The following is an 18,302-nucleotide window of genomic DNA, read 5'->3' as shown; positions in this document are numbered from 1 at the left end:
GTGGAAATGTCGGCGGATGATGTGGTTACAGTGAGGCGTGTGCAGCAGATGCATTAATGGACATGTGAAAACTAAAGAAATAAGTTGCATTTCTGTACCATGCTTCAAGACCTCAGTAAAGTGCCTGTGAAGCAGAACCACAGCCATGATCCAGCAATCGATATGTACAGAGCAAGAGCCCATAGACAATGCTGATGATCCAATAATCTGACTTAATGGTGTTGGTTGAGAGCTTACATTGTCCAGACACGGGTCTTTCTCAGAAGAGTACCCTAGGATCTTTTACATTTGGTTAAGGGGTTAGCTGAGGCTTCATGTTAACATCTCATTGGGGAGACAGCCACTGTCCAAGCCATAGAAATGTAGTAACAACTACAAATCCATAGATTCTGGTTTACAAGACAAGACTGAACTTTAAACCCTAGCTAGTACTTACTGATACTTATGGATCAAACAAGTGAGAATAATGTCACTTGTATTATATGTATTGAGTTAGTTGAGGAGTTTACATTGTTGTAGTTTGGTAATGTTAGAGAAAAAATAGTATTTTTTTTATTTCAAAATATACTTTATTCATAGAAATAAATCTTTGGTACTTGTACAATTTGTCATGTCGTTCATAGATATATACATTGCATGTCTTAACATTACAAAGAACAGATTGAATTACTCGAATTTACAGTTATCCTATTTACAGTTCCCTTTATTAACCATCCAGTCTCTTATTATTTAGCTGTGGCTTCAGCAGAACCCACCTACTGAGTGGGTGCCCTGTTATACTAGAGCAAATGAACCTTTTTTAATCCCAGTTTATGGGGTTACCGTTGTCCATTTGACTGTCCTGTCTCTGGGGTAGCTGTCTGCATCCCCATGGTGAGCACGAACTGCTGGACCCTCGCTGGGCTGAGGTAGCTATCCAGGCTCTCACTGTGGTCATTTACCTGCTCTGGAGTCATTGAGCCAAGACAAGGGTCCGCACCGTCCAGTTCTGTGTCTGACAATGGGACTGTCAGAGGATCGCAGCTCTCAGTTGTCTGTAGTTGTGGGGCAGTGGGTACCCCCTGGTTCTCACTGGGTGGAGGGTAGACTTCGGGGGGTCCGTTGTTTCCTGGTTGGGAGGAAATGCCCTCCTCTTTATCTATGGTGCTCTGTCTCTTCTTCTGGTGGTGCTGACATTCTGTGCGCCCGTCTTCCCCATCCGAAGAGCTGGCCGTCCCTCCCTCGTGCAGCTGTCTTTTCCCCCTTTGCTGGGAGGCTTTGGGGGCCTGGCCAGATTTTCTCTACCTGTTTTTAACAGGTATCCACTCCTCTGTCTGCTCGATTACCTTCTCCTCCATTGCTTCCATCTGCCCAGCGAGAGCTAGGATCAGCTGCTGTGTCTCTCCACTGGTTGCCACCTCCTCCACTTCGGCCTGTTCTTCTTTCTGGGTGCCACCAGACTCTGTTTCCCTGCTGTCTGGGTGCACATTACTGGTCTTTGGGGGTCCATGGCTCGCATTGCCACCTCCAGCCATCTGTGCGTAAGTGGAGCCCCCCCATCTTGGGCAGGTCTTGTACATGTGGCCCGCCTCTCCGCACAGGTTGCAGCTCTTTGCTTCCTGACAGTCCTTAGTCAGGTGACCCTCCTGTTTGCAGTTCCTGCAGATGGTCACCTTGCAGTCCGCCGCCACATGTTAGAGAAAAAATAGTATTGTCATAATGTTCTTCTAATTTTGGGGGCAAGATGTTAACACTGATGTATTTTCTAAGACAGTTACATTTTAGGTTGTCACTTTAAGATAAAACAGAATGCCTTGAGAAGTTGTGCTGAACTCTTCCTGACAATATGCCCATGTGATCTGACTGCCACAAAGTCAGGAATCTTAGTCAAAGTCAGTTATAAGCATTAACACCTGGATGAAAAAGAAGCAACTGGCCTAACTGCTTCAGATTCACAAGCTATCAGAGCTAATCAAATGGAAGGATTTTGGGAAAAGAGAAATCACCACAGTTGCTTAAATGTTAAAGAGAAGAAAAGGGTTTCTCTTGGGTTACTCACTAAACAGACAGCTGGGAGGAAGGAAACTTTGAGGAAAGAAGGATAGTGAAAAACAGCTCATGGAATAACTAAAGGGAACCTTACAATGGAAGGTTCAATTATGCTCAAAGGGCTGAGTGTAAAGGACTTGGATTAATAGAACACTGAAGAGAAGAAACCCTATTAATGTTGAGAGGAATTAGGCTTTCAACTTAAGACTACATCTCTGTAGAGAGTGTTGTGTAATGAATAAACATGTCATGGGTTTTCCATTGTGTTAAAAGGCTACAAAGGGATAGCTTTGCTGTAATTTATTTTATTAGTTGCCTACTAAGTAATGTTTGATCAATGTTGATTCTAATTGGTTTGTTTCAGTAAAAATCTTAAAATGTGAAATCCTGTCACAATTCTTTGTTCATGGTCATAGCGTTATAAAAGTTATTGGTTTCAGGATTATAACAATACATCTACGAACTGCAACCAACCTGTTGTCAGCTACTAGCAGCTATTGATTCTCCCAGACAACATTACCCATTCCTTTGTCTATCCAACTGCTCTTTTCTCTCTCTCTGAGCTCCATCTTCACTTAATCTTTTCCTCGTTTCCTCAGGGCAGCACGATGGCTCAGTGGTGAGCACTGCTGCCTCACAGCATCGGAGAGCCAGTTTGATTACACTCTTGGGTGACTGTCTGTGTGGAGTTTGCACGTTCTCCCGACTATCTGTGTGTGTTTCTGCCGGGTACTCCAGTTGCCTTCCACACTCCAAAGGTGTGCAAGTTAGGTGGATTGGCAATACTAAATTGCCCATAGTGTTCAGGGATGTGCAGGTTAGGTAGGTTAGACATGAGAAATGCAGGGTTACAGGGATAAGGTAAGGGAGATGGGTGCGGGTGGGATGCTTTCTGGAGGTTCAAGGTGGACCTGTTGGGCCAAATGGCCTGTTTACACAATATAGGGATTCTATGATTCGATAATCAGTTCTAAAGAAGAGTCAGTATAAAAAAGTTAATTTTGTTTTCTATCCAGAGATGCTGCCAGACCTGCTGAGTTTCTCCAGCAGTTTGTATTGTTTCTGATTCCCAGGATTTGCATTCTTTGGTTTATTTTAGGTTCCTTTATAAAGTCATAGAGTCACACAGCATGGAAACAGACCCTTGCTGACCATGTTCCCAAACTAAACTAGTTGGCCCATATCCCTCCAATCCTTTCCTATTCATGTGCTTGTCCAAATTACTTTGAAATGTTGTAACTGTACCTGCATCCATCATTTCTTCTGGCAGTTAATTCCACACACAAGCCACTCTTTCTGCAAAAACATTGCTCCTCATGTCCTTTCTAAAACCTTCTTCTCTTCACCTTAAAAATATGCCTCTTAGTTTTGAACTCCCCCACCTTAGGGAAAAGATTTAGATTGGATTTAGATTTAGATTTTATTGTCACGTGTACCCGAGTACAGAAGTACAGGAGTACAGTGAAAAGTATCTAATGTCACCACACACACAGTGCTATTTTAGGTACAAAGGTACCTGGATACAAAAAACTCAGGTACGAAGTAGTAAAACAAAGCAAAATTAAAAAGTTAAGCATTACAGACCTTCGTAGAGTAAGTAGAAAATTAAAGAAATAAAGTAATGGTTAACATTAAAGTCCTTCTTAATATAAACTAGAATAATAAAGGAATCAAGTTAAAAGTTCAATAGTCTGTGATGAGTGCCTGCTGGGGCCCCAGTCTCTGCTACTGAGCTCGCTCTCCGGGAGACCACAGCTGCCTGTTCTCACTGCCGCCATAGATACCGGGGGAACCTTCCTCACCACCGTGTTAGGCTGGCATGTCATCACTGCTGCTGCCACCACTGAAGCTGTCACCTCCAATCTCCTCCTGCTGCCTCCAGAATATTACTGGCAGGACCCGCTCACAGTTTCCGATTGCAGGACCCGCTCGCAGTCTCTGATCGCCAGGTACACACTGGGTCTTGCTCGCACTGCCAGCCACCTTGGATGCTGGGTCAAGAGACCACCATAAGATGCTAAGACACTATCATGGGCCACCTTATCTATGCCAAGCATGTTTCACTCCTATGCTGCAGTGAAAAAAGTGCCATCCTATTCAGCCTATTTTTATAACTCGAACCCTCCACTTCCGGCAATATCCTAGGAAATCTTTTCTGAGCCTTCTGCAATTTAATAATATCCTTCCTTCAGCAGGATGACCAGAACTGGACACATTACTCCAGAATATTCTGTCTCACCAATATTCTGTACATGCTCAACATGATGTTCCAACTCCAATACTCAGAGGTCTGAGCAATAAAGTCAAGCATGCTAAATACCTTCTTAACCACTCTGTCTAACCTATGACGCAAATTTCAAAGAATTTTGTACCTGAACTCCTGGGTCTCTCAGTTCTACAACATTACCCAGCGCCCTAACAGAAATTATCTAAGTCCTGCCCTTGTTTGTTTTACTAAAATGCAATACCTCGCATTTATCCAAACTAAAATTGCCACACCTCAGCCCTTTGATCCAATTATAGAGTCATAGAGATGTACAACATTGTCACTGTCAATTATACCAACAATTTTGGCGTCATCCGCAAGCTAACTAACCATGCCTCCTATATTCTCATCCCAATAGTTTATATAAATGACAAACAAAAGTGCACCCAGTACCAATCCCTGTGGAACAGGTCTCCAGTCTGAATCCACCACCACCCTCTGACTCCTAACATCAAGCCAATTTTGTATCCATTTGGTAAGCTCACCCTGAATCCCATGTGATCTAATTTTATGATTTAGTCTACAATACTAAAGTCCACTTAAACAAAGTCTACTGCTTTGCCCTCATTAATCTTTTTGAGTATCTGCCTGAAGGCTTTGGGACAACACTGACCACAACACCACACAACCCTGCCAGATCAATGACATGGACACTACCATCACACATGGAAACTTCACCCACCATGTACATAGCAGATACTTATGGAACTCATGCCAATGCAGACGCTATGACAACGAATAAATGGACACCATGCAACAAGCACCAGTCAGGAATGTTCCCTCCCAGTTGAGGAACACTTCAGCAGTCAAAGACGTTCAGCTTCTGATCTTCAGGTAAGCGTCCTCTAAGGTGGCCTTCAAGATACACAACAATGCAGAATCACCTTGCAAAAACTGATAAAAAGGTTCCATACCCATGAAGACAGTCTCAAACGTGACGGACCTGGGTTGATATTATGCTACATGTGACCCTACCACATTGTTCTGTATTTGTAAAATCTTCCTTACTGTCCTGTTTTGACACTGTCAGCTTGATAACTTGTTATGATCTCTGTACTTTAATTAGTTTGTACAGTTTTGGATTACTTGTTACATGGTTAGACCCTCAGCATGTGACTCATACCTATCATGTTATTCCGGCCATTTGGTTGCTCTCCAGCACCATTGTATTTTAATTTTTTGTGATTATCTCTCTGCCTCAATAAATCGGATCATTGGTCATCCCTTCACTTGCTATTCAGTTGTTGACACTTTACTCACACCATTTGACACATTTGATCACCTGCAGAGACTTGTTATTCAGCTTGTAGACACTCCATTCATACAAACTGTATGATCATTTGATCTGTCTGTCTATGGATTTTGTGCCTGTGTGCTTCTCTTCACTTCGACTGACAAAGGAACAGATTGTGATTTTAGATAAACCTGTTGGACTATAACCTGGTGTTGTATTACTTCGGACCTTGTCCACCCCAGTCCAACACAGGCATCTCCACCTCAGGTTCCTATCTAAACATATAAATTAGAAAACTTATTTCATTTTCTAAGTGTTTGTGTCAATGCCATACAAAGGTCATATTTGCAAATTCTGATCTACGTCTCTGACCTGCTAAATCTGCAAAATCTGCAATTCAGCAACTAGAAGACATTGATAAGCATTCCACCAGCAATATAGGGACAAAAGGAGATATTTGCCCCCTGTGATCTCCAACTTAAACCCATTTACACCACATTTGTTCCATGACCATTACTGTCTTGAAAAAAATATGTTAATTTCAGTTCTGATTTATTTCAATTGACTTGCAATTTCAAAGTATTTTGAAGGAGAGAGTTCCAGATGACTACGTATGTTGTTGTGAAGATGTTTTTCCTGTTATCACGTCACAATTAGCAAACCCTAATTTAAAGGTTATCTCACCTTGTTCTGGCCCTGGCCCCAATCTCACAGCCCCCACCAAAATAAATTATAGTCTTAGTTACCAATCTCTTTCATTGTTTTAAACAATTAGATCACAGTTAATCTTTTACATTTGAGGGAATATATACCTAAATAATCTACCCTCTAATATAATTAACTATTTTAGCCCAGTATCAGTCCACTGAAAAGTTTGTGCAATCAGCAGTTAATTATAACTAAAGTCATAGAGTCATACAGCACGGAGACAGACCCTTTGGTCCAAGTAGTCCATTCTGAACATAATCCCAAACTAAACTAGTCCCATCTGGCTGCACAAAAGGAAAAACACATTCAAACAGTTTCTATCAAGATAGTGGATGTAGTGTCATAGAGTCATAGAGATGTACACCATGTACACCCTTCAGTCCAACTCATCCATGCTGACCAGTTATCCTAAATTAATCTATTCCCATTTGTCAACACTTGGCCTATATGTCTCTAAGCCCTTCCTATTCATGTACCCATTCAAATGCCTTTTAAATGTAATTTTGCCAGCCTCCACCACTTCCTCTGGCAGCTCATTCCAAACATGCACCACCCTCTGCGTGAAAAAGGTTGCCCCTTAAATCTCTTTTAATTCTTTCCTCTCTCATCCCAAACCTATGCCCTCTAGTTATGGACTCCCCCAACCCAGGGAAAAACCTTTTTCTATTTACCCTATCCACGCCACTAATGATTTTATAAACCTCTATAAGGTCACCCCTCAGCTTCTGACGCTCCAGGGAAAACAGCCCCAGCCCATTCAGCCTCTCCCTATAGCTCAAACCCTCCAACCCTGGCAACATCCTTGTAAATCTTTTTTGAACCTTTTCAAGTTCCACAACATCCATCCAATAGGAAGGAGATCAGAGTAGCACACAATATTCCAAAAGTGGCCTAACCAATGTGCTGTACAGCCACAACATGACCTCTGACTCCTACACTAAATGCTCTAATAAAGAAAAGCATACTAAACACCTTCTTCACTATCCTAGTTACCTGAGACTACATTTTCAAGGAACTATGAACCTGTACTCCAAGGTCTCCTTGTTCAGTAACACTCCCCAGGACCTTACCTATAAGCATATAAGTCCTGCTCAGATTTGCCTTTCCAAAAGGCAGCACCTCACATTTATCTAAATTAAACTCCATATGCCACTCCTCAGTCCCTTGGCCCATCTGATCAAGGTCCTATGAAGATATGAAAAATCCTTTTGTGAAATCAAACAACCATTAAAACAGATCAACTGAGTAAAACATATTAGCATGGATTTTACATGTTCACCACTGTTAACAAATAGATAAAACATCAACTTCTTACACCCACAAATGTCACGTTAAATATGGAAAACAGGAAGTTGCTGTTTTCTTTCTGAAGCTTCTTTACATTATTACCTTACTAAGAAACCTGATGAAGGAGCAGCGCTCCGAAAGCTAGTGTGCTTCCAATTAAACCTGTTGGACTATAACCTGGTGTTGTGTGACATTTAATGCAATAGCATGAAGTTGTGTTGTTATCCACTAATTACCAACCAAACATAGCAGAGAAGAAAAGGGCTTATCCATTCAATGTTATTAAGATTTTACCAGAGTTGTAAGTCTTCCTTGTTGTCAAACAACTGGAGTCATTGAGTCACAAAACTGTACAGCATGTAAACAGATCCTTCGGTCCAACTTGTCCATACCAAACTCATCCTAAACTAATCTAATCCCATTTGCCAGCATTTGGCGCAGATCCTTCTAAATCCTTCCTGTTCATATACGCAGATGCCTTTTAAATGTTGTAATTGTACCAACCTCTACCACTTCCTCTGGGAGCTCATTCCATAACAGCACCACCATCTGTGTGAAAACGTTGCCCCTTAGGTCACTTTTAACTTTTTTTCCCTCTTCACCTTAAACCTATGCCCTCTAGATTGGGATTTCCCTACCCTGAGGAAAAGACCTTGATTATCCATCCTATCCATGCCTCTCATGATTTTATAAATCTCTATAAAGTCACCCCTCAGCCTCTGATGCTCCATGGAAAAGAGTCCCACTCTATTTAGCCTCTCCTTATAACTCAAACTCTCCAACCCTGGCAACATCCTTGTAAATCTTTGTTGAACCCTTTCAAGTTTCACAACCTCCTTCCTACAGTTGGGAGACCAGAAATGAGTGCAGTATTCCAAATGTCACCTAAACAATGTGCTGTACAGCCACAATATACTCAATGCACTGACCAATAAAGGCAAGCATACAAAACACCTTCTTCACTATCCTGTCGACCTGTGACTCCACTTCTAAGAAACTATGAATCTACCTCGACTCCTGGGAAGCAACACTTCCCAGGAACTTATCATTCAGTGTATAAGTTGGAGATGCAAGATGGCGGCGACCCAGCAAGTCTGAGTCTATAGTACTCCTTCCAAGACTTGGGCAAAGTGGGCTGCCCGTCTCCACCACACCTACTAAATCATTTAAAATAATTTAAATGATTTTATTTAATATAATTAGTTGCTCTGTTCTGGGCCTTTTGGCAAAGATCAAGTGTCTGTTCTTATCAGGATAGGGAGAAAGTGAGGACTGCAGATGCTGGAGATCAGAGCTGAAAAATGTGTTGCTGGAAAAGCGCAGCAGGTCAGGCAGCATCCAAGGAGCAGGAGAATCAACGTTTCAGGCATAAGCCCTTCTTAAGGAATGAGGAGGGTGTGCCAAGCAGGCTAAGATAAAAGGTAGGGAGGAGGGACTTGGGGGAGGGGCGTTGGAATGCGATAGGTGGAAGGAGGTTAAGGTGACAGTGATAGGCCGGAGAGGGGGTGGGGGCGGAGAGGTCGGGAAGAAGATTGCAGGTCAAGAAAGCGGTGCTGAGTCCGGGGGTTGGGACTGAGATAAGGTGGGGGGAGGGGAAATGAGGAAGCTGGAGAAATCTGCATTCATCCCTTGTGGTTGGCGGGTTCCTAGGCGGAAGATGAGGCGTTCTTCCTCCAGGCGTCGTGTTGCCATGGTCTGGCGATGGAGGAGACCAAGGACCTGCATGTCCTTGGCGGAGTGGAAGGGGGAGTTAAAGTGTTCAGCCACGGGGCGGTTGGGTTGGTTGGTGTGGGTGTCCCAGAGGTGTTCTCTGAAACGTTCCGCAAGTAGGCGGCCTGTCTCCCCAATGCAGAGGAAGCCACATCAGGTGCAGCGGATGCAGTAAATGATGTGTGTGGAGGTGCAGGTGAATTTGTGACGGATATGGAAGGATCCCTTGGGGCCTTGGAGGGAAGTGTGGGGGGAGGTGTGGGCGCAAGTTTTGCATTTCTTGCGGTTGCAGGGGAAGGTGCTGGGAGTGGAGGTTGGGTAGGTTGGGGGTGTGGACCTGACGAGGGAGTCACGGAGGGAGTGATCTTTCCAGAACGCTGATAGGGGAGGGGAGGGAAATATATCCTTGGTGGTGGGGTCCGTTTGGAGGTGGCGGAAATGACGAAGGATGATACGATGTATCTGGAGGTTGGTGGGGTGGTAGGTGAGGACCAGTGGGGTTCTGTCCTGGTGGCGATTGGAGGAGTGGGGTTCAAGGGCGGAGGAGTGGGAAGTGGAGGAGATGTGGTGGAGAGCATCGTCAACCACGTCTGAGGGGAAATTGCGGTCTTTGAAGAAGGAGGCCATCTGGGTTGTTCGGTATTGGAATTGGTCCTCCTGGGAGCAGATACGGCGGAGGCGAAGGAATTGGGAATATGGGATGGCATTTTTACAGGGGGCAGGGTGGGAGGAGGTGTAATCTAGGTAGTTGTGGGAGTCGGTCGGTTTATAGTAAACGTATCCAATCACCACCAGGACAGAACCCCACTTTATTTTTGAAATTAAAAAAAGTGGACGTGTACGGCTTGCAGGATTTCCCTGCGGCAGGCTATTTTGACGTGACCTTCATGAGTGTGAAGAATTGTGAGCAGCTCCTGAAGGTCTTGAAGGAGAAGGAAGGGGAACCTCTGTCCTCCATCTTGTCAGCGGTCCCGTTGTGTGTGCCTCCTGCGCAGAGGAGTCTAGATTAGATTAGATTAGATTACTTACAGTGTGGAAACAGGCCCTTCGGCCCAACAAGTCCACACCGCCCCGCCGAAGCGCAACCCACACATACCCCTACATTTACCCCTTACCTAACACTAGGGGCAATTTAGCATGGCCAATTCACCTGACCTGCACATCTTTGGACTGTGGGAGGAAACCGGAGCACCCGGAGGAAACCCACGCAGACACGGGGAGAACGTGCAAACTCCACACAGTCAGTCGCCTGAGGCGGGAATTGAACCCAGGTCTACTGGCGCTGTGAGGCAGCAGTGCTAAGCACTGTGCCACCGTGCCGCCCGAGTCGGGTTATAACAATCCATATGTACAACCCCCATGTCCCAGCAGCGGATGTCCTGACCTTCCTGAGAAGATACGTCCCGGTCGAGGGAGAAAGCACCGATATGGTCGATCCTTTCGGGATATGGACCAGCAAACGACAGGTCAGGGTAACCCTGAGGGTCAATGCCAGTGGGAACATCCTCCACCACCCTCCAGCTTTGCCATCGGAGGAAGCAGAGGTTACCTGACATATGCAGGGCAGCCGAGAGTGTGCCAAACCTGCGGGGGGTCAGGCCACATGGCGGCGGATTGTAAGGTGACCGTCTGTCGAAACTGCAAGAAGGAAGGCCACCTGACCAAGGAATGTAAGGAGGCCAAGAACTGTAATCTGTGCGGAGAGGCGGGCCACATGTACAAGGCCTGCCCAAGACGAGGGGCCGCCACCTATGCGCAGATGGCCGGTGGAGGCAACACGAGCCGTGGAACACCTAAGACAAGCAAGGTACCACAAAACAGCACGGGAACAGTGTCTGGAGGCACCCAGAAGGAAGGGCAGGCTGTAGCGGAGCAGACAGCAGACAGCGGGGAGATGCAGCAGCCGATCCAAGCTCCTTCCAGACAGACGGAGGAAATGGAAGAGGAGGGAACATAGGAGGCAGACAATTGGATTACTGTCTAAAGCAGGTAGAGGAAACCTCTCAAGGGCCCCAAAGCCACCCAGCGAGGGGGGAAGTGACACCTACACGATGAGGATACAGGCAGCTCTTCCGACGGTGAGGGCGGGCGCAAGGAGGGTCGTCACCAGAGGAAGAGACAGAGCGCCGCGGGAAAAAAGGAGGGCAGCACCGCCCAAGCAGGAAAAGGCGATCTCTCTGAGGGGATGGGTAAAGACCTCCCCCCACCCAGTGAGAACCAAGAGGTACCCACCGGCCCACAGCTCCAAGTAACTGGGAGCAGCGGTCCTATGACAGCCCCGCTGTCAGATGGAGAACTGGACTGTGCAGACCCTGGGCCCGTCCCGAAGACACCAGAGCGGGGAAATGGCCCCAGCGTGGAGCCAGACAGCTACCTCAGCCCTGGGAGGGTCCAGCAGTTTGCCGTCACCACGGGGATGCACACAGCTACCCCAGAGAGACAAGACCAGCAGCAAATGGACACTGGTAACCTCGTAAACTATTAAAATGGAGATAAGAATTGCCAGCATCAATGTGCGTAGCATCAAATCGGCTACGTGATGTGTTTCTACAATGGCCTTCCTAGCAAACGTTAAAGCCGACGTCCTGTTTCTGCAGGAATGTGGGATACCGCACCTCAGCAGCTACAGGAGATGGTCGAGCTTGTGGGCCCATGGGCCGTCAGTTTGGTTGGGGGGCAACGATAGCCACGCCTCCGGCCTGGGTATTTTGTTATGAGGAGGCAACTTCACCAAGGAGGTGGTGGGCGGGTGCCTCCTCGTCACCAACGTCATGTAGAGGAATGCTCCCCTGAGACTGACTAATGTGTACGCCCCAGTGGGTAAGGGTGAACGGTTGGCCGTCCTGCAGCAGCTTCCACTGTTGCTGGCTACGTCCAGGTCGGTCATTCTGGCCGGAGACTTCAACTGTATCATTGATGCAGATGGACGATCCGGCAGGGGGGACAGTAAACTGGACGCCATGTCCAGAGCCCTGATGGACACGGTAAAAGATGCCAAGCTGCACGACGTCTTCAGCACCCCTGCAGATGGAGCGCAGCATTAATACACCTGGTCACGGCAGACGGGTCCTGATCGTTCTCGGTCAGATCCACCGACGTCAAGCCGGTGTTCTTCTCTGACCACTGCCTCCTGCTGGCCGACTGTCACCTACAGGATGAGCAGCGGGCTGGTAAGGGAACGTGGAAGCTGAACACTAAGCTGTTGACCCCGGGAAACATCGAGGAGCTCAAGAGTGACTACGCAGATTGGAGGACTGTGAAGCCCCTCTTTGCGTCCCCAGCGGACTGATGGGAAACAGTAAAAGGGAACATCATCCTCAAAGGTGTTCAGGAGGCGAGAGAGAGGTGGGGAAAACTGTCCCAACTTCAGGAAAGTATGCAGAACCTGCTCCTGCTGCACATGTTGGGGGTCGATGTCATGGAGGACCTCTAGGAGGTGAAGGGCCAGCAAGTCTTGTTCTTTGCCTCAGAGACCTCCAAGATAATCTTCCGGTCCAAGGTCCACTCGTTGGAGCAGGATGAGACGTGCTGGCGTTTCTTCTTCCAGAAGGTGCACAAAGAGAGCTCTGTGCTCAGCAGCCTGAAGGAAGAAGATGGCTCAATAACGTCATCTCAGGTTGATGTCAGGAGGATCAGCAAATCCTTCTATGACAGTCTGTATGACGCGAAGCCAACCGACAGCGTGGCCTCCCAGTCATTCCTGTCCTCTATCACGGAGGTCTTAGACGACAGAACACGGGAGAGGCTGGACCAGCCGCTATCTCTGGATGAGCTGACCAAGGCCCTCGAGTCCTTCGAAAAGAATAAAACTCCCGGAAGCGACGGCTTACCGGTCGAGCTCTATTTCGCTCTGTGGGACTTGATTGGCCAGGACCTGCTGGAGGTGTATGTCAGTATGCTTCTGGCAGGTACCAGGAGTGAATCCATGAGGAAAGGCATCATCACCCTCATCTACAAGCAGAAGTGGGAGAGGGAGGAAATTAGAAATTGGAGACCAATCTCACTGTTAAACACAGACTACAAAATCTTGTCAAAGGTCATCGCCAACCGGGTCAGGTCTGCTCTGGGGTCGGTGATTCACCCTGACCAAACCTGTGCTGTACCGGGCAGGAAGATCGCTGAGAAACTTGCACTCCTCAGGGATACGATTGCCTACGTGCAGGACAGGGGGGTGGACACCTGCCTGATCAGCCTGGACCAGGAGAAAGCCTTTGACAGGATATCACACACGTATATGAGAGATGTTCTCTCCAAAATGGGCTTTGGAGAGGGAATCTGAAAATGGATCAGACTGCTATACACCAACATTGTCAGTGCAGTCTCAATCAATGGGTGGGAATCATATAGCTTCCCTGTAAGATCTGGAGTCAGGCAGGGCTGCCCTCTGCCTCCTGCCTTGTTTGTGTGTTGCATAGAGCCATTTGCCGAATCCATCAGGAAGGATGCGAGCCTGAGAGGGGTGACTATTCCTGGCACTGGGGGGCCTGCAGATTAAGGCCTCCCTCTACATGGATGACGTCGCTGTTTTCTGCTCGGATCCACTGTCCGTGCACAGACTCATGTGCATCTGTGACCAGTTCGAGTGGGCCTCGGGGGTCAAGGTAAACCGAGGCAAGAGCGAGGCCATGCTCTTTGGGAACTGGCCTGACCAATCCTTTATCGCCTTCACCGTCAGAACTGACCACCTGAAGGTGCTGGGTATTTGGTTCGGTGGGGCTGGGGTGTGCGCCAAGACCTGGGAGGAGTGGTTCAGGAAAATGAGGCAGAAACTAGGAAGATGGGAGCAACGGTCTCTCTCCATCGCCGGGAAAAACCTGGTCACCAGGTGTGAAGTACTCTCAGTATTATTATATGTAGCACAGGTCTGGCCTATCCTCAGAACCTGTGCCGCCGCAGTCACCCGGGCCATCTTCCACTTCATATGGAGATCAAAGATGGACCGGTCCGAAGGTTCACAATGTACAAAGACCTGGGCAATGGGGGAAAAACACGCCTAATGCCACCCTCACCCTGATGGCCACAGGGGCTGCATCAAGCTGTGTGTGGATCCCCGATACGCAAACACCAAGTGTCACAACATACTGAGGCTCTACCTGTCCCTGGTGTTGCGAAGGATGGGCCTGGCCTCCCTGCCGTGGAATGCTCCGAGTAGTTGGACCGTTCCGTACCACCTGTCCTTCATGGAGAAATTTATGAAGAAAAACACCTTTGACCACAAGTCCATCAGCATGTCGTGTCCTTGAGACCCTTTGGGAAAAGGAGAGGGCGGATCCTATCGAGCGGTTCCCTGGGCAGACTGTCAAAGTCATTTGGCAGAATGCCTCATCGCCAGAACTTTCCAACAAGCACCAAGACATGGCTTGGCTGGTGGTGAGAAGGGCTCTGCCTGTGAGATCCTTTATGCACGCCCGGACTCTCTGCCGCACCGCACGCTGCCCTCGAAGCGGCTGCGGGGGGGACGAGACTGTCACACACTTCCTTCTGGAATGTGCCTACGCAGAAGAAGTCTGGAGAGGAATGCAGTGGTGTTTGTCGAGGTTCGTCCCGAGCAGCGCCATGACGCGGGTCTCCATGCTCTACGGCCTGTTCCCTGGGACACACACCGAGACGAACATCAACTGTGCCTGGAGGATCATCAACTCGGTGAAGGACGCTGTCTGGGCGGTCCGAAACCTGTTGATCTTCCAACCAATGGAGTTGACCCCGACTGAGTGTTGCAGACTGGCACATTCCAAGGTCCAGGACTACGTGTTGAGGGATGCGCTGAAGCTTGGGCCAGCTGCTACCAAGGCACGGTGGGGAAAAACCACCATGTAACGTCTGCCTGTCTAAGCACAGGGGGCCGACGCAGTTCGGGGGCTCCGCTGACCCCCCCCAGCTAAATATGTGGAGAGTAATCATATAGACCTGCGTATATGAATGATTACTCTGTCTCTGCAAAGAAATGGAATGTTTACATATGTATGGCATGACCAATTTTACAGATCATCAAAATATTTTATGAATAAAGTATATTTTTGAAATAAAACAATATCGTTACTTGCTTTGTACTAAATTTAAACAGTCTAGTCTTCTGGGAAAATGACTAAAGGGAAAGGTGGTCCGCAGTCCTCAGCAGGTAGGAACCCCTCCCCCACCCCACCCCCAGCTGCAGCAGAGGCATCCGTAGCCGCCCTGGGGGACTTACCTACGGTGGCCAGCCTCGTGGAAGTAATTTCCAAACTTGACACGAAGATCGACTCCTTCATCAAAGATGTCCCGGAGCAGATGGAATTTACTCTCGGTTGCGCTACAAAAGTACAACCGAGACATCGACGAAATCGAGCGCCGAATCGGAGGGGCGGAGCTAAAGGCCACGACCTCCGAGACTACCGCAAATCAGCCGTGGGTTGGGTCCGGAATCTCGAACAGTGAGTCCGGACCTTAGAAAATCACTTAGGAAAAAACGACCTTTCTCGAGGTCGTCGAAAAAATATTCATTGGCTGAGCCTTCCCGAACAGGAAGAAGGAGGCCAGCTTACAGCATTCCTCGAGCAGGGGCTTCCACAGCTGTTAAATTTGGAGGCTGGATCAGGCCAGGTAAGGGTGGAATGGGCCTGCCATGTTGCAATGAGCGGGCCCGGCTCGAACCAGCACCACCACCTGGTCCTGTTCCAGCTGCAGAGCTACACGGAGAGGCAGATGCTCTTAGAAGCTTCCAGAAATCTTGGGAAAGATCCCCAAGCCATGATTTACAAAGGATCCAAGATTATGCTATTCCAGGACTTCTCCCCAGCTTTGGTCTGAAAGAGGAAGGCGGTTGATGAAGCAAAGAAGCGTTTAAGGGGCTTAAACATCCAGCACTCCCTGCGCTACACAGCAACGCTCCATTTTGGCCATGAAGAGTCCGTGCACAACTTCGGATCACTGGAGAAGGCCAAGGAATTTCTGGACTCTTTTAGATAAATTGTAAGAGTTAGTTTGAGTGGTGAATGATGTTGTTCTGCCCTCCCCCCACCCAGGTTCATCCTTTTTTTTTCTTTTATTACCTTATTGTTTAATATTATCTCCGGGGGGTGGGGAGAGGGGTTTATTTATTTGTTCTTCACTTAGCGATTCTCCCCCCTTAGGCCGGGCGGTCTAGATAATGTAGGTGGGGGAGGTGGTTACCTTATCCTATTTTATCTCTGTCTTTAAGAGAGGGGCTGTTTTCCCCAGTTATTTCGTATTACTAAATTTAATTATTATTTGCTGAGACTGTAATTTTATACTTATATATGTTCATACATGGTATTAACATTACCAAATATATCTAGGTGTTGGTGTGGGTGTGGATGGGGTACTCACTGTTAACTTTAGCTTTATAGTATATTTGAATTTTCTTTATTCTATCGTGGGGTTCACTGGTTGGGAGAGGATATGATGGGCTTTCGGAAAGGAAGTGATTCTCCCTGGGAACAAGGGGGAAAATCTCTATTTAAATATGATTTATGTTTTTTCTATTTAGAAATAGTTTTTTATTATTTGTTCTATGCTTGAGATGTTTTGGATGGGGTTTCTTCTCTCAAGGGGTCTCGGACATGCCCGGATGATTATGGTTAGTCATTCCATTAAATGATGTACCTGGAATATCAAGGGGAGTAATTCACCAATCAAAAGGAAGAAAATATTATCAAACCTCAAGAAAGAAGGGATTGATATAGCTCTCCTACAGGAGACACATTTATTGGATAAAGAACACTTGAAATTACGACAAGGTGGATTTGATCAGGCCTTCTTTTCTTCCTCCAGCTCAAAAAGTAGGGGAGTTGTCATCCTTATTCGGAAGAATCTCCCTTTCAAAATCCTAAATCAGATCAAAGACGAATCTGGACGATATATTTTAATTAAAGCCCTTATAAATGGAGAGGAATATGGGATCTTAAATCTATATTGTTCCTCGACACATCCTTTTAAATTTATAATGGAAGCCTTCTCCAAACTGATGGCTCTTGGTGCTCGTCATACAATTATAGGGGGAGACTTTAATTGTATTATGTACCCGGAAATAGGTAGGATTCCCAAGAGTACTGCAGGAGTATCCCCCAGATCCAGACAATTGGTGGATTTGAAAAAGAATTAGGACGAGTAGATGTGTGGAGATGCCTTCACCCACAGGGCAGAGATTTTTCTTTTTACTCCAATCCACATAAATGTCACACCAGAATTGATTTTTTTTGCCCCCTCAATTTTTTAAAATTCCATATCATCCTGTAAAATAAGTAGTATAACAATTTCTGATCACGCTGCTGTATATATGGAAATCAAGGCGAGGAACAATGAGACATCCCCCCGGCATTGGCGTATGGATCCCTTCCTGATGAAGGATAGTAAATTTGTAAAGTACTTCTCTCAAGAATTTAAAACTTTTTTGGAAATTAATTCAGATACGGCTAGCAACCCATCAATGATGTGGGAGACCATCAAAGCTTATGCTCGAGGTTTGATCATTTCATACTCAGCGACCCAGAAATAATTAAAGGGAGAACAACAGCGTTTGCTTGAAGCTCGCTTAAAAGCAGCTGAAACAACATATGCTGACAGACCTTCTATTATCAAATTACGAAGGATTACGGCCCTTAGGGCAGCTCTAAACACCACGCTTACCAATCAGCTAAGAGGGAAATATTATTTGCAAAACAAAGGTTATATGAATTTGCCGATAAATCTGGTAGATACTTAGCATTTCTTGCAAAGAAAAAAAGGCCCCTCAAACTATCACATCTATCAAGGAAAGTGCGGGTACTCTGACTCATGATCACAAAAGGATTAACGCAATCTTCAGAAAATTTTATTCTGATTTATATAAATCGCAGGATTGCGAAGATAGAGCTAGGAAGATGCAGTCATTTTTTAAAAACTTGACCTTTCCAGACCTAACTCCGGAACAGGTATCGGTCCTGAATGTTCCCCTAACAGTCCAAGAAATGCTTGATGCAATCAGGCAACTTCAGAGCGGTAAGGCACCTGGCCCAGATGGATTTCAAGCTGAATTCTATAAAGAATTTACAGGAATACTGGCTGGCCCACTTATGGACATGTATAACTACT

General features: G+C 46.6%; 1 long non-coding RNA gene across 1 annotated transcript in view; it reads right to left on the bottom strand.

The window, feature by feature from the left end:
* Positions 1-454: 454 nt before the first annotated feature.
* Positions 455-18,302, bottom strand: part of LOC148150130 (uncharacterized) — a 42,362-nt gene continuing 24,514 nt past the window's right edge. The window contains exon 3 of the long non-coding RNA XR_015756832.1: positions 455-1,652. This is a non-coding gene — a long non-coding RNA (uncharacterized LOC148150130). The remainder of the gene's footprint in view (positions 1,653-18,302) is intronic.

The sequence above is a fragment of the Chiloscyllium plagiosum genome, unplaced genomic scaffold, assembly GCF_037043375.1.
Source record: "Chiloscyllium plagiosum isolate Xiang-an unplaced genomic scaffold, Cpla_swu_hap1 HiC_scaffold_4, whole genome shotgun sequence".
NCBI classification, from domain to species: Eukaryota; Metazoa; Chordata; class Chondrichthyes; order Orectolobiformes; family Hemiscylliidae; genus Chiloscyllium; species Chiloscyllium plagiosum.
The sequence above is the reverse complement of the archived record's forward strand: the minus strand, read 5'-3'. Positions and strand labels throughout refer to the sequence as shown.